Source organism: Amborella trichopoda, chromosome 10 (assembly GCF_054954075.1).
Source record: "Amborella trichopoda isolate Santa Cruz 75 chromosome 10, AtrichopodaSantaCruz75HAP2 v2.0, whole genome shotgun sequence".
Taxonomy (NCBI): domain Eukaryota; kingdom Viridiplantae; phylum Streptophyta; class Magnoliopsida; order Amborellales; family Amborellaceae; genus Amborella; species Amborella trichopoda.
In genome coordinates, this window is record NC_142345.1 from 31605929 (window position 1) to 31623271 (window position 17343).

The window sequence follows — 17343 nt, forward strand, 5'->3', positions numbered from 1 at the left end:
CCTTAATTGGATTGTTTAAGGTTGCAACCTTAGAAACCACACGCATACTATAGTGATAGCATATAAATTTGCATATAACTATGTAAGGGTGCGGTTTGTATAGAGCCTACGCTCTAAATAATCAAATTAGAGCCTAGCCTACGCTCTAAATAATCAAATTAGAACCTACCTTCAAATGGTGTCGAGAAATGTAGTTTCAATACTAGAAATTTTTGTGATAACCTTAAAATATATTTTCATATTTATTTATAAAGTCTAAAGCTTAAAAAATAGTGTGGATCGACAGATCTATGAAAACTTGAAAATTTTGAAAGTTGTTGGTCAAAAAATGCATTACAAAATACACTATTTTCAAAACCTGAATCCATTTCTTTTCTGATGTCCATGCATCTTGATGTTGAGATAATCACTTTGAGGATATATGGGCATCAAAATAACCTCTTCTAGTGAAATTTTTTAAGTAAGCTCAAATTTGATTGTTTAAAACCTCGGCTCTATATAAACTTTTCCTTATAATTATTCTATTTTTTATAATGCCGTTACAAACTCTCTATCTGTAGGTGGTTCATCTCCCACATATATCGTGAGGCTAATATGGTAGCCGATGCACTTTCTAAGTGGGCTACTTCACGGTCGGAGGCTACTACTCTCGCCCACTGGACTTTCTTTCTATTGCTTTAACTCATGATTTGGCACAATTGCCCTATGGAAGGGCTGTAAAGTAATGAGCTATTTTTGTTTATTCTTTATTAATAAAAAAACGGGTAGGGAGCCTAATTTAAGCTAACTACTACTTTATTATAATAATTAATATTGCTACAATGTTCAAAATGGTGATAGATATACTTACAATTAATTATACCACATATGTAATTAAAATAAATAGAATCATTAAATATTATAAATATCTCATAATCATATAAGTAAATTCTGTAATTATTTATTATAGTAAAAAAATTCTAATCTTATCTATATTATTTATTATTTTATATTAAGTAGTTTAATTTATTAATTAATAAATATATTTGTAATTGAATTATGATCATAATATTATCATATCTAAGTTACTTATATGACAATTTTTATATATTTATTTAATCTTTGTGTCTATTCAATGACACTCTTACAACCACCCATTTTAAAATTTAAGGGACAAGAATGATTGTGACCTCCATGTACAAAAGATAAATTATATTTTTGTAGGCAATCCCAAAAGAGAAAGGCATATATATCCCTTTGATTTTTTTGAAATGTACACCAACCTCATTATTAGACTCAATTGCAATATATATCTAATATTATGGGTTATTTGTTAATATGTCTTGTGACATATGTTTTGTATTTTTTAATTATTCATATAATATTTACTTATCAATTAATAAATATTTTTGTTAATATTATTTAAAAATACTTTTAATCATTTTAAAATCGTATAATTTAAAATAAGAAAAAATAAAATAAAAAATAAATTAACCAAAAAATAAAAAGATAATCCATTATTTATTTCCTTTTTTGTATTTTTAGTTTCTCCAATTTTTAGAATAATACTTACTTATAAGTAAATAATATATTTAATAATACAAAAAAATATATTTTTTTTTATGTTAGTGAATGATATAATTGAATATGTACAAAAAGAAAAACATGATAGTAATTAACTGTAAATTCAAATTAGATATGTAAATAATGTAATTGAAATTATATTTTAAAGAAATAATTACCTCAAAAAACAAGTCATAAGTAGAACTATAATCACATTTTGAAGTTTATATGATATTGGTTGGGCCTGAATTTTCTGCAGGTTCACATAGGCCTCAGGTCGAGGGCCCAAGTTGGCAGAAAACCCTTTATTGGAAAACCACACATAAACCGTGTGGATAGATACCAACAACGAGAGAATTTTAACACGACAAATAGGGTGTATGGAGCCTACCTTGCCGTACGAGGTTCGTGAGATATTTCTGGGTAAGTCGCCCTCTTAGATCACTAGAGAAAGCCTCCCGAGCTTGCTTCTATTAGGTCTGAATCCAACCCCGTTTCCTTGTTATGTCTGCTTTAAACTCATGTACAGTTAGCTATCAGGTGTCTCTTTAAATTAGGCTCGAAAAGAGAAAGGAAAATAATACTATTTGAATTTGAATGAAATAAATTAACAATGGACTAGTTGGAAATGGGCAGCCTTCTGGTGTGACCTCTCCCAATAGGTATTACCAGATGACAGAGAAAAGGTACTCGATTTGTGGTAGAAGTACCTCGGAGGATTTAGGAGAATAAAGTCTTGAGGGTTGAACTCATCGCGAATCGTTTTCGAAGACCTTCTTATGCAGGATGCACTATGATGAAATAATTAAGAAGTTTATGTATGCATGACAATGAATAAAATGACTAATCTTTTAGAAATATTAAAATTAAACGAAGTAGATGGATGCAAATGTGTGATAAAGGTTTAAAGAAAATGATGCGAGGGTTTTGGAAAAAGAAAAGAAGGGTTTTAGAAGAGGAAGTTTTAAAAAAGGGAACTTCAAGAGGTGGAGGTTGTGTCGATTGTTCTAAAAGAAAGACTAAATAGTAATAAACAAAGAGAAATATATAATAAAAGATGAGAGGGAGAGAGAAGAAAATGGGGGGGAGAGAGAGAAACAGAAAGAGAGATATAAGGGTAAGAGAGGGTGAGAGGGAGAGAGGGAGAAAAAGAGGGAAGAAGAGAGAAAAGAGGGGAAAGGTGAGGGGCAAAAAAGAGAGAGTGGGAAAGCAGAGAGAGACAAAAAGAGCAGAAGAGGAGAAGAGCGATAGAGGGAAAGCGAGAAAGCAGATATAAAGAGAGAGTGAAAAAGAACAGTGAGAGGGAGAAATCAAAGAGAAAGACAGAGGGAAAGAAATGGGCTTGCGGCTTGGGACTGCAGGCCTGAGACCAAGAGAGAGTTTGTAGGGGAAAAGAGAGATCATGGGGGAGTGAAGGAGAGAACTGAGAAGGATGTTGATACGTATGACTATGAGGCCTTACGTGTCTTAGCCTACATTTGTGGAAATTTCATATATCTAACGGTCATATCCATATGAACGTAACCATTCTTCCAATAGTTATATCCATGTGAACGTAACCTTCAGAAACCTGTTGGAGATCAGGGAACCCTTTCGTTTCTCAGAGGCCCATTGTATTTCTACAACCGTTACCCCTTATTCTTCATATAAAATGAGAAGCAAAAGAGAAGATGTATACAACAAGTAAAAGGCGTACATCTCTCTAAAAGGTGAAGGAATAAAAATCCAGGCTCTGCGATCACCAGCCTCACAGCACCCCTTCTCGGATCTCGGGTTTTGATAGTATACACCCTTCATCAAATATTGCTAACAATGGTATCAGAGCAATCTAAGTTCCATCTTCTATATTGCTTTATCTTTTATTGCTCACGCTTATCTTATACTGGATTCACATATATTCAAGTATATCTTTAATGGTGAGAATATGTGAAGTATATGTTTATCTTATTCACATTTTCTCAAAACAATGAACCTCTATTGGTATTATTGGAGTGAATTTCAATAAATACCACTGATTGTCACTAAATATCACATTTGTTTAAAGGATTGATAAGCATGTATTGTTTAAAGGATTGCATAGTGACGTGCATTCTGATAAGCATGCATTATTTAAAGGATTAGCATTTATATCTTTGTTTAAGAGATTGCTTGGAATTACAAAGTGATACGGAAGGACAGATATTTTAGATTTCATACGATAGAATTTTGTGTCACAGAGGTATAATCGCCTCTGTGAATAAAATATTATCAGTACAGCTAAAATTAAAAAAAAAAAAAAAAAAACACTGGTCCCTGCAATTTTAGAGTTTCTTCGTTCTGATTTTCTCTCTCTGAAAAGGGGAAACTCTCTCCTCTTCCTTCTTTTAAGGGGCACGCCCCTATTCTCTCCCTCATCCTTCTTTTAAAGGGGCACGCCCTTATTCTCTCCTTCTTCCTTCTTTTAAGGGGGCACTCCCCTATTCTCTCCCTCATCCTTACAATGATTCTGATGGCCTCTGGTTGTTGTGGGAGACAAGTATTTCGTTGCTGATGTAGTGGGTTTTTTTGGATTAGGGGTGATGGAGGAGTTTCTCTCTCTTGCATCTCGGTACTTCAAAATGGAGTTGGGAGAAATAAAATTTCTCTGTATTTTAAGCATTTGGGTTCTCATTCACAAAATATGAGGCCAAAAGAGGTCTACATGGGAGATAAGGGCTTTGTAAATTTTGTTTCATGGAGAAATAAGAGTTGCTCCATCTTCTCTAAGTAATTGGTCCCAGCACCATATTAAAAAGAAGAGAAGTGAAGAGATATGTAGTACTTGACATTCGTGCTTGCATTCCAAACTTGTAGTTGAGTATTCAGTGATTTTACATTGTCATGGCGTATTCTCGTTGTTGTTTGATTTTGGTCAATTTATTTTTCACAAAATATTTTTTTGATATTTTTATTGGATTTTAATATTTTTAAAGAACACACGCCTAAAATTTCAAGTGATTTGGATTTATATAAAAAACATTAGAATTTAAATATTAAATGGAATAATGATCATTGGATCGGTCCAGATTGAATCCGGGCTGTTGGGCCTATATGTAGTTGTAACCTACACCAGCATTTCCTATATGTATGTGTGTGTATATGTGGTAGGGTGCGGTTTGTATAGAGCCTAGGCTTTAAACAATCAAATTAGAGCCTACCTTCAAATAGTGTTGAGAAATGTGGTTTCATTCTTGAAAATCTTTGTGATAGCTTTAAAATATATTTGCACTTTTATTTATAAAGTTTAAAGCTTTAAAAATAGTGTACATCGATAGATCTATGAAAACTTTAAAATCTTAGAATTTGACGGTCCAAAAGTGCGTTACAAAAACACTATTTCAAAAGCTTGAAATCCATTTTTTTCTCATGTCCATGTATCTTGATGTTGAGATGATCAAATTGATGATATTTGAGCATCAAAACGACCTCTTCTAGTGAAATGTTTTAGGTAGGCTCTAGTTTAATTGTTTAGAGCCTTGTCTCTATATAAACCTTCCCATATTATATATATTGGAAAACACTACAAAACGCTTATAAGTGAAGGTTTGTATAGAGCCGAGGCTCTAAACAATCAAAGTAAAGCATACCTTCAAATATTATCGAAAAATGTAGTTTCAATAGTGGCAATTTTTGTGATAGCCTTAAAATATATTTTCATCTTTAATTATAAAATTTAAAGCTTCAAAAATAGTGTAGATCAAGCGTATCTCTGAAAACTTGAAAGTCTTGAAAATTGATGGTCCAAAAATGTGTTACTTAATGCACTATTTCCAAAACTTGAAATCCATTTTTTCTCATGTCCATGCATCTTGATGTTGCGGTGATTAATATGAGGATATTTGGGCATCAAAACAACCTCTTCTAGTGAAATTTTTGAAGTGGGTGATTATTTTGAGCCTTGGCTCTATATATATATATATATATATATATATATATATATATATATATATATATATATAGGAAAAAGATCTTGTACGCCCATGTGCATACTACTGCAGTAAACGCCCAACGGTCCAGATTAAATCTGTGCCGATCTGACGGTCATGACCTCATTTCGTGTTTGAATTTTAATTATTTTTATACGAATCCAAATTACTTGAAATTTTAGGCGTGTGTTCTTAAAAAATAGACGAATATAATAAAAATATCAAAAAATTATTTTACATGAAATAAATTGACCAAAATACTCTCGAAAAGTTTCGGGGGTATTTTGATCAATTTATTTTTTACGAATTATTTTGTGATATTTTTATTAGGTGAGACTTGATGAGAAGAACATATGCCTAAAATTTCAAGTGATTTGGATTTGTAAAAAAAAAATTAAAATTCAAACACAAAATAAAGGCGTGGCTGTAAGATTGGCGCAGATTCAATCTGGGCCGTTGGGAGTATTCTTACAGATACACCCGTCGGCATACCGTAGCATATATATATATATATATATATATATATATATATGGGTGCGGTTTGTATAGAGACGAGGTTCTAAACATTCAAATTATAGTCCACCTTCAAATAGTGTCGAGAAATATGGTTTCAATATTAAAAATGTTTGTGATAGCTTTAAAATATATTTTCATCTTTAATTATAAAATTTAAAGTATCAAAAATTGTGTAGATCGAAAAGATCTATGACAACTTGAAAATCTTGAAAATTGACGGTCCAAAAATACATTATAGGACGCACTATCTCTATAACTTGAAATCCATTTTTTTCTCATGTCCATGCATCTTGATATAGAGATGATCAATTTGAGGACATTTAGGCATCAAAACAACCTCTTCTAATGAGATTTCTGAAGTAGGCTCTAATTTTTTTTCGTATATATATATATATATATATATATATATATATATATACAGACTGATAGCGACAGTATCAACCAATGGCGTAGATTGAATTTGGGCCGATTTGACGGTTATGACGTCATTTCATGTTTGAATTTTTTTTTTTTTCTACAAATCCAAATCACTTAAAATTTGGAGCGTCTATCTTTAAAAAATAGATGAATCTAATAAAAATATAAAAAATAATTCATAAAATATAATTGACCAAAATACCCTTGAAATATTTTGGGGTATTTTAGTCAATTTATACTTTTCGAATTATTTTATTTTTATTTTTATTAGGTGAGCCTTGATGAGAAGAATAAACGCTTAAAATTTCAAGTGATTTGGATTTGTATAAAAAAAATGAAAATTTAAATACGAAATATGATTGTAACCGTCAGATCAACCCAGATACGCCTCGTCACAGACATGCTATGTCCATTACGGCTTTAATTTAAAAACCGCCAAGGATCAATAGGAGCCGTGGCTGCCTTTTAATTCATGTCGTCCAAAAAATTTCTAGGGCGTCAAGCCTATGGACAAAAATACTATTCATTTTTGCCCATAAGCGATGTGTAGTGTGTTCCTCTATATATATATATATATATATATATATATATATATATATATATATGAAGATATTACAAAACACCTATGGCAGAAAATGAACAATAATTTTGCCTACCCTCATCACCGTCCAAAGTTCATCGCACGATCAAGATTGTCTGGTAGTGTTTCATTTTTTATTTTTTTTTCTACAAATCAAAATAACCTGAAATTTGGAGCGTGTGTTCATAAAATATAAAGGAATCTATGAAAAATATCAAAAAAATATTTTACATGAAACAAATTGACCAACATACCCTCAAATAATTTCGATCTCAAAATGTTTCGGGGGTATTTTGGTCAATATTTTTTGTGGATTATTATTTTTATATTTTTATTAGGTGAGACTCACTAAGATGTACACACAATCTAAATTTCAGGTCATTCTGACTTGTAGAAAAAAATGAAAAATGAAACACTACCAGACGATCGTGACCATGTGATGAACTTTGACGGTGATGAGGGTAGGCGAAATCACTTTTCACTTTCACCTATAAGCATTGGGAAGAATTTTCGATATATATATATATATATATATATATATATATATATATATATGTGTGTGTGTGTGTGTGTGTGTGTGTGTGTGTGTGTGTGTGTACATCACGGAAAATGCTGGGATTAGCCCACTAGCTCATATGAACATATGTGTTCATATGAGCCCAATGGCCCAGATTGAATTTGAGCCGATTTGATAGTCACGACCTCCTTTTTATTTGAATTTTAATTGTTTTTCTACGAATTCAAATAATTTGAAAATTTAAGCGTGTATTATTAAAAAATAGAGAAATTATCACTAATATACTCATATTTTAAGGAAATTAGAAAAAAACCTCCAACTTCCAAAAACCTCGCTCACATCTTTTTTTCCTATTTTTACGAAATTTTGGATGAAACTATCTTTTACGGTAGTCGTTGTACCGTAGAAAGAATTACGATATTAAAGATACCGTAATGTTTAGTTTACGGTAATATGATTACTGTTTTATTTTTACAAAGAATTACGGTGCTTATAGTACCGTAATACTTCCAAAATGTTATACGGTAGCAAAGTTACCGTAATATAACTACTGTACTGTATTTACAAGGAATTACGGTACTCGTAGTACCGTAATAGTTCCAAAATCTTATACGGTAGAAAAGTTACCGTAACTATTGCTTCTTCATACAAGCATTAGTCATTGTGTATCTTTCCCCGGAAAAAATAAAAAAAGTAAAATTTGTTTTGATTATCAGATCACATGTAACATGAGTTCTTCAACACTTTTGGGTGGGACACCCATATACCAGTTCCATGGTCCAATCAGTATCCGATTCTGCTATGACAAAAGTAAAAACAGGGAAGCCACTGGATATAAAGAGAAGAAAACGTTCTAATAAAAGGGATACATGGGCTTGGTTTAAGAAAAATATTCTCTCAAGGTAACTTTAATGCCGTATAACATTTTGGAAGTATTATGGTAATACCGTAATTCTTTGTAAAAACAATACGGTAACTATATTACCGTAAACTAAACATTACGGTATTTTTAATACTATAATTTTTTTTACGGTACAAAGACTACAGTAAAGGGTAGTTTCGTCCAAAATTTCGTGAAAATAAAAAAAGGGTGTGGGCGAGGTTTTGGGAAATTTGAAGTTTTTTTTTCGATTTCCTTAACATATGGGTATATTGACGATAATTTCTCTAAGAAATAGGATAATCTAATAAAAATATCAAAAAACTTTTTTTGCAATAAATAAATTGACCCAAATACCTCTAAAACATTTCGAGGGTATTTTGATAAATTTATTTTTTATGAATTATTTTTAAAATATTTTTATTAGGTGCGCATTGATTAGAAGAATGGATGCCTAAAATTTCAATTTATTTGGATGAGTAAAAAAAAGTTAAAATTCAAACACAAAATGATATCGTGACCGTCAAATCGGACCAGATTCAATATGGGACGTTGGGCTCATATATTTATATGAGCTAGTGGGCTAGTCTCAACATTTTTCATATATATCGGAAAAAGTTTATATCAGGTTGCAACCTTAAAATGTAGAATTGAAGATGCACCTACAAACTCCATCGAAAAAAGGTCTTTTAATGTTGAAAAGTCCTTTAATTGACCATCTCAACATTGAGTTGTGTGAATATGAAAAATAAAATAAATAAAATATATTTTGAGTCCTATAAACAATTCATCTTCCGTCACATTATCTAGACAGTCTATTTTCAAGATTTTCAAATATTTATAGATCTACTTGATTTTAACCATTTTTTAGAGTTTAAAATTTTATAATTAGAGATAAAAATAGATTTTTATATACTCCTAAGAATTTTTTATATCTCAATTACATGCTATGATAAAATTTGGAGGTATGACTTAATTGGATTGTTTAAGGTTGCAACCTTATAAAAATCAATCCCATATATATATATATATATATATATATATATATATATATATATATATATATATATATATATATATACGTGTGTGTGTGTGTGTGCGTGCGTGCGTGCGTGCGTGCATGTGTGTAAAGGGGGGGAGGGGAGTTTATGTAAGGTTACCATCTTAAAATATAGAATTAAAGATGCACATCAAAAATCCATTGGAAAAGGTTGTTTTCATGTTAAAAAGCCCTCTAATTGATTATCTCAACATCGAAATGTATGATTACGAAAAAAAAAAAGATTTTGCGTCTAAAAATAGTGCATCTTGATACACATTATCAAGACCGTCAACTTTCAAGATTTTCATATGTTAATAGATCTACTTGATTTTAACCATTTTTGGAGTTTAAACTTTTATAATTAGACATGAAAATAGATTTTCAGATAATCCTAATAATGTTTTACACCAAAATTATATATTATGATGAAATTTAGAGGTGCGCCTTAAATGGATTGTTTAAGGTTGCAACGTTATAGAAACCACATTATATATATATATATACACACACACACACACACACATTGGGAAAGATCGTATCAGTCCACGGGCTGATAGCTATAGTGTTAGTCAATGCCCTATATTGAATCTAGACCGATCTAATAGTCACGACCTCATTTCATGGTTGAATTTTCATTTTGTTTCTACATATCCAAATCACTTGAAATTTAGAGCGTTTATGCTTCAAAAACTAGAAGAATCTAATAAAAATATAAAAAAAATAATTCGTAAAATATAAATTGACCAAACTACCTCCGAAACGTTTTGGGGGTATTTGGTCAATTTATATTTTACGAATTATTTTATTTATATTTTTATTAGGTGCACCATGATAAAAATAATGAATGCCTAAATTTTTAAGTGATTTGGATTTATAGAAAAAAATGAAAATTCAAATACAAAATGAGACTGTAACCATCAGATCATCTCAAATTGAATCATGGCCATTGGCTGACACTGTAGCAGTCAGCCCGTAAGTTGACAGAATCCACTCCTATATATATTAAGTGCATCTAGATTATACTTAGAGCATTTTTTTATAGTTGGGAGTCTACGGCTTGGAAGGGTTGCATCCCAAAATTTGATCCCCCTAAGGTTACTCCCAAAGCGTGGCTCACCCGAGGGAGTAAATGAACAAATACTCCCACGTGAGTATTAAAACTCTTGGCATAATAAAAGTTTGTGGCCATCCTAAACTTAATGCTAATCACAAGAAAGGGAAGTCATTTTATGCAACGGTTGTATCATAGTATAATGTAAGTACACCTCTAGAACGCTATGTTTGTGATCAAATAGTCTCTTCATCTCAATAATCAATCCAAAATAAAAAGGGGAAAATTATTGAAAACCCCCAAAAATATACTTTCTAGACACTACCCCCAACCTAAACTTTCCTCACTTATTTTTCTCAAAAACCATATTATCTAACTAATACCCCCAACTAAAATAGTTACATCTTTTTTTAAGAAAATACCCCTTCCCGTACCTTCACCGTATGAACAAATCATTTGGACATATCCCAATAATACTTATTATTTGCCAGACTTATGACGTATGCTGGACTACATTTTTGCAACCTTAAAATATAGAATTGAGGATGCGCATCAAAAATCCATTGGAAAAGGTTGTTTTCATGTTAAAAACCCCTCTAATTGAATATCTCAACATTGAGATGTATGATTATGAAAAAAAAATAGAATTTTACGTCTAAAAATAGTACATCTTGATACACATTATCAAGATCGTCCATTTTCAAGATTTTCATATGTTAATAGATCTACTTGATTTTAACCATGTTTGAAGTTTAAACTTTTATAATTAGATATGAAAATAGATTTTCAAATAATCCTAATAATTTTTTACACCAAAATTATTTATTATGATGAAATTTAGAGGTGCTCCTTAAATATACACACATATTGGGAAAAGATCATGTCAGTCTACGGGGCTAATAGCTACGGTGTCAGCCAATGGCTTATATTGAATGTGGACCGATCTAATGGTCACGACCTCATTTCGTGTTTGAATTTTCATTTTGTTTTTACATATCCAAATCATTTGAAATTTAGAGCGTTTATTTTTTAAAAATAGAAGAATAAAAATATAAAAAAATAACTCATACAATATAAATTGACCAAACTACCTCTGAAACATTTTGGGGGTATTTTGATCAATTTATATTTTACAAATTATTTTATTTATATTTTTATTAGGTGCACCTTGATGAGAAGAATGAATGCCTAAATTTTTAAGTGATTTACCTTTATAGAAAAAAATGAAAATTCAACTACGAAATGAGATTGTAACCGTCTTATCATCCCAAATTGAATCATGGCCATTGACTGACACTGTAGCAGTCAACCCGTGGGTTGACAGAATTTACACCCATATATAGTAAGTGCATCTAGATTATACTTAGGACATTTTTTTATATTTGGGAGTCTACGGCTTGAAAGGGTTGCATCCCAAACTTGATTCCCCTAAAGTTACTCCCAAAGTGTGGCTCACCCAAGGGAGTAAATGAACAAATACTCCCACAGAAGTATTAAAACTCTTGGCATAATAAAAGTTTGTGGCCATCCTAAACTTAATGCTGATCACAAGAAAGGGAAGTGATTTATGCAATGGTTGTATCATAGTATAATGCAACTACACATCTAGAAAGTTATGTTTGTGGTCAAATACTCTCTTCATCTCAATAATCAATCCAAAGAAAAAGGGGAAAATTACTGAAAACCCCCAAAAATATACTTTCTAGATACTCTACCCCCAACTTAAACTTTCCTCAATTATTTTTCTCAAGAACCGTATTTTCTAACTAATACCCCCCAACTAAAAAAGTTACATCTTTTTTGACGAAAATACCCCTTCCCCTACCTTCACTGTATGAACAAATCATTTGGATATACCCCAATAATACTTATTATTTGCCGGACTTATGAAGTATGCCTGACTACATTTCTACAACCTTAAAATATAGAATTAAGGATGCACATCAAAAATCCATTGGAAAAAGTTGTTTTCATGTTAAAAAACCCTCTAATTGAATATCTCAACATCGAGATGTATGATTATGGAAAAAAAAAAGAATTTTGCATCTAAACATAGTACATCTTGATACACATTATCAAGACCATCCATTTTCAAGATTTTCATATGTTAATAGATCTACTTGATTTTAACCATTTTTGGAGTTTAAAGTTTTATAATTAGATATGAAAATAGATTTTCAGATAATCCTAATAATGTTTTAAACCAAAATTATTTATTATGATGAAATTTAGAGGTGCGCCTTAAATATACACACATATTGGGAAAAGATCCTATCAGTTCACGGGCTGATAGCTACAGTGTCAGCCAATGGTTTATATTGAATCTGGACCGATTAATGGTCACGACCTCATTTCGTGTTTGAATTTTCATTTTGTTTTTACATATCCAAATCAATTGAAATTTAGAGCGTTTATTCTTCGAAAATAGAGAATAAAAATATAGAAAAATAATTCATAAAATATAAATTGACCCAACTACCTCTGAAACATTTTAGGGGTATTTTGATCAATTTATATTTTACGAATTATTTTATTTATATTTTTATTAGCTACACCTTGATAAGAAGAATTAATGCCTAAATTTTAAAGTGATTTAAATTTATAGAAAAAAATGAAAATTCAAATACGAATGAGATTGTAACCGTCAGATCATCTCAAATTGAATCATGGCCATTGACTGATACTGTAGCAGTCAGCTCGTGGGTTGGCAGAATCCACTCCCATATATATTAAGTGCATCTAGATTATACTTAGGACATTTTTTTATATTTGGGAGTCTACGGCTTGAAGGGTTGCATCCCAAAATATTATCCCCCTAAGGTTACTCCCAAAGCGTGGCTCACCCGAGGGAGTAAATGAATAAATACTCCCACGTGAGTATTAAAACTCTTGGCATAATAAAAGTTTGTGGCCATCCTAAACTTAATGCTGATCACAAAAAAGGGAAGTCATTTTATGCAACGGTTGTATCACAGTATAATGCAAGTATGCCTCTAGAAAGCTACGTTTGTGATCAAATAGTCTCTTCATCTCAATAATCAATCCAAAATAAAAAAGGGAAAATTATTGAAAACCCCCAAAAATATACTTTCTAGACACTCTACCCCTAACCTAAACTTTCCTCACTTATTTTTCTCAAAAACCATATTTTCTAACTAATACCCCCAACTAAAAAAGTTGCATCTTTTTTGACGAAAATACCCTTTCCCGTACCTTCATCGTATGAACAAATCATTTGGATAGACCCCAATAATACTTATTATTTGCCAGACTTATGACATATGCCGGACTACATTTCTACAATACCAGACTGCTTATTTAGACAATGATACGCCGGACCGTAGATTACTAACACCGGACCACCCTACTCCTGTAGCTAAAACGCCGAACAGAGTTAATGAAATGTCGGACTTACATCTCCAATAACACAATGACCAGAGCGAAGCTACGTAACACAGAATCGCGAGTAAGCTATTGTCAAACTGCATCCTCCCAGTGCCGGATACATCGACCCTAACGTCGGAGCGTAGCTGCGAAGCGCCGAACTTAACATCATTCCATAACCACACGCCGGACCACACAGTACAAACGCAACCGGACTGCACATTACAAACGTCGGACTGAGCCCACTCCAATAAGTAACTTACCAAAGCACTACTTCCAATTACTGAACTGCCTACATTACAGTTAACAACTCGCCGGACCAGGTACATAAACTGCCAGACTAAACGTAGGAAGAAAATGGGTAAGTGGAAAAGGAAAAAGGTAAAGTTAAAATGGGAGGGTAATTTTGTCTTTTTTTATTATTATTTTTAGGTTGGTGGGGTATTAGTTAGAAAAGATAGTTTTTGAGAAAAATAAGTGACGAAAGTTTAGGGTGAGGGTAGAGTGTCTAAAAAGTATATTTTTTGGGGTTTTTAACGATTTTCCCAAAAGAATATTCAATTTGAACCCTAGGGTCAAAATTAGTCCCCTCCAACAACGAATCTAGGCCATTCATTTAGTGATTTTCAAGATCTTAGCTATTACAAACTTAAAATCATTTTTTTATTTTTTAACATTGTTCATCTAATGATAATAAAGCCATATAAAAAAATGGAAAAGAAAAAAATTATTCTAAGGCCTAGATCTAAGCATCTTATCAAAATGGACTGCTTATGTTAATTGAGTTAAAAAAATACTTTTTAGGTCCCATTTTCAAATTTTTCTTTTTTGTGATTGTTCATTAGAATGAAAAGAGTGTATAATTCAAAATTTGGATATTTTTGAAGATTATTGCATTATACTATAATACAACCGTTGCATGAAACCACCTCCCCACATGGAATCCTCCTCTTTTATTGATCAACTCAGGGCCAGAAAGCTGGACGAAACATTGACCTCAATAGGAAAGGCGCACAAAAACTATTTAAATATGTATACGATGTTTTCTTGATAGTATATTTTATTTCTACTCGCATAGTCAAAAGACCTGCATGGGAGGATTTTTTTAACAACTACTTACAAATTACTAGTTATTCTCATAAATTAAATTTGAAATTTTGGTTTTCTAACACTTACTTCTCACCATCTAAATAGTAGACGGTCTCCATTTCATTTGTTAAACATTATCTTCTTTTAAGTGCATAGGGGTACAATTAAGAAGTTGTTTAATTAATCTGTGGATTGAAGAAATTACATCCTCAAGGGTCCTAAAATTCACTCTAGGTGGTATTTTACCCATAGGAGTAAAAAGACATTATACTCTTACGAGAGTATAATATCTTTTGAGAAAGAATAATATATACTAATGCAAAATGTTTTGAAAAAGGCTCAAGCCCTATAAAGCCTTACCTCAACACTCACTAAAAATTGTGGGTCTAACAACAAAAGCTTTTAAATCTACTTGATTTGAATCATATTCAGAGTTTAAAATGATATAATTAGACATTCTCAAGCCATCCTATAAGTTTTTTATATCAAAATTATATTTACATAAAATTTAACGCGCCTTAATTGATGCAAACCACACCCATTTATTAGTATCAAAAAGTTCAAAAACAGATGCCAAAGTATATCATGACTCAGGCTTTTCGGTAAATAGTGTAGATGTGTGGTGGACCCTTTGCTTTTTGTTGGAGAAAAATGTGTGGTGCGCGCCCTTTGGAGCGCAAAATTCCACAATTGGATATACACTTGATACTCTCGTTTGCATCTCATCCAATGGTTTAAAAAATAGATCGGTGATCCGGATCGGGCTTCCAAAAAATCGATTCGGATCGGCGAATCGACGATCCGGATCGAAAATCGAGTAAATCGGTCAGAATAAAGCTTAAAAAAAGTCCGAAAAAATTATTAAAATTCATTATAAATATTTTTTTTTAGAAATTCAATAAGAAATGAGGGTACTCCATTAAGAATTTTCATGTTTTTGAATAAATATGCGAATATTGATATGTTCTTTCCCTACATGAACCACCATTCAACATTTAATTTACATCACACAAAAGGATAAACATATAATTATCATGGAATAAGTATATCAACATACATGGACTACAATAAAGCATAAAATTAGTAACATATGATCTAAAAATAAAATGATAGACGACGTTATTGTTCTTCTTGGTCACGTTGGTGTCATTGATTGAATTCGTTATTCATTGATTCGATCTAAAAACAAATCATCGATATTAGCAGGCGTCTGACTATTCCCAAATCCCTGAGTGTTAGTGTTTTGTTGTGTTCCCAATCTAAAATCCCCGAAGATTGTCCATCTTTCATGCTCACCTACACTGTCGTGCTCATCCCTACACTGTTGCTGTTGGGACTCGATATGTGAATAATATCGCTGGGATAGGGTGGCCTCATAATCATCATCTCTCTCATTTTCTCTTTGAATAATATGGATTAAAAAAAAATACCAAATTTTCAAAAAAATCGATCATGGATTAAAAAAAAAAAATCACAAATTTCCAAAAAATTCTATCATGGATTACAAAAAAAAATTCGATTATGGATTAAAAAAAAAAAATCACAAATTTTCAAAAAATTCTATCATGGATTACAAAAAAAAATTCAATCATGGATTACAAAAAAAAACAAACAAAAAAAAACAAAAAATTCAATCGTGGATTACAAAAAAAGAAAAAAACAATTCGATCATAGATTACAAAAAATTCAATCATGGATTACAAAAAACTCTATCATGGGTTACAAAAAAAACAAAAAACAAAAAATTCGATCATGGATTACAAAAAAAAAACAAACATTTCGATCATGGATTACAAAAAAAAAACAAACATTTCGATCATGTATTACAAAACATTCGATCATGGATTACAAAAAATTCTATCATGGGTTACAAAAAAAAGCAAAAAAAACAAAAAATTCGATCATGGATTACAAGAAAAAAAACAAACATTTCGATCATAGATTACAAAAAATTTGATCATGGATTACAAAAAATTCTATCATGGGTTACAAAAAAAAAAAAAAAACAAAAAATTCAATCATGGATTACAAAAAAAAAAAAACAATTTGATCATGGATTACAAAAAAATCGATCAAGTATTACAAAAAAATCTATCACAAAAAAAAAAAAAAAAAAAATTCCATACAGGACTTGCTGATTCACTGTACGGACTCGCCGATTCCGATCATGGATTACAAAAAAAAAAAAACAATTCGATCATGGATTACAAAAAAATTGATCAAGTATTACAAAAAAATCTATCATGGATTACAAAAAAAAAAAAGAAAAAAAAAATTCCGTACAGGACTCGCCGATTCACTGTACGGACTCGCCGATTCCGTACAATGAATCAGCGAGTCACTGTACAGAATCGTCCGGTTCTCTCTAGAACCGGACGATT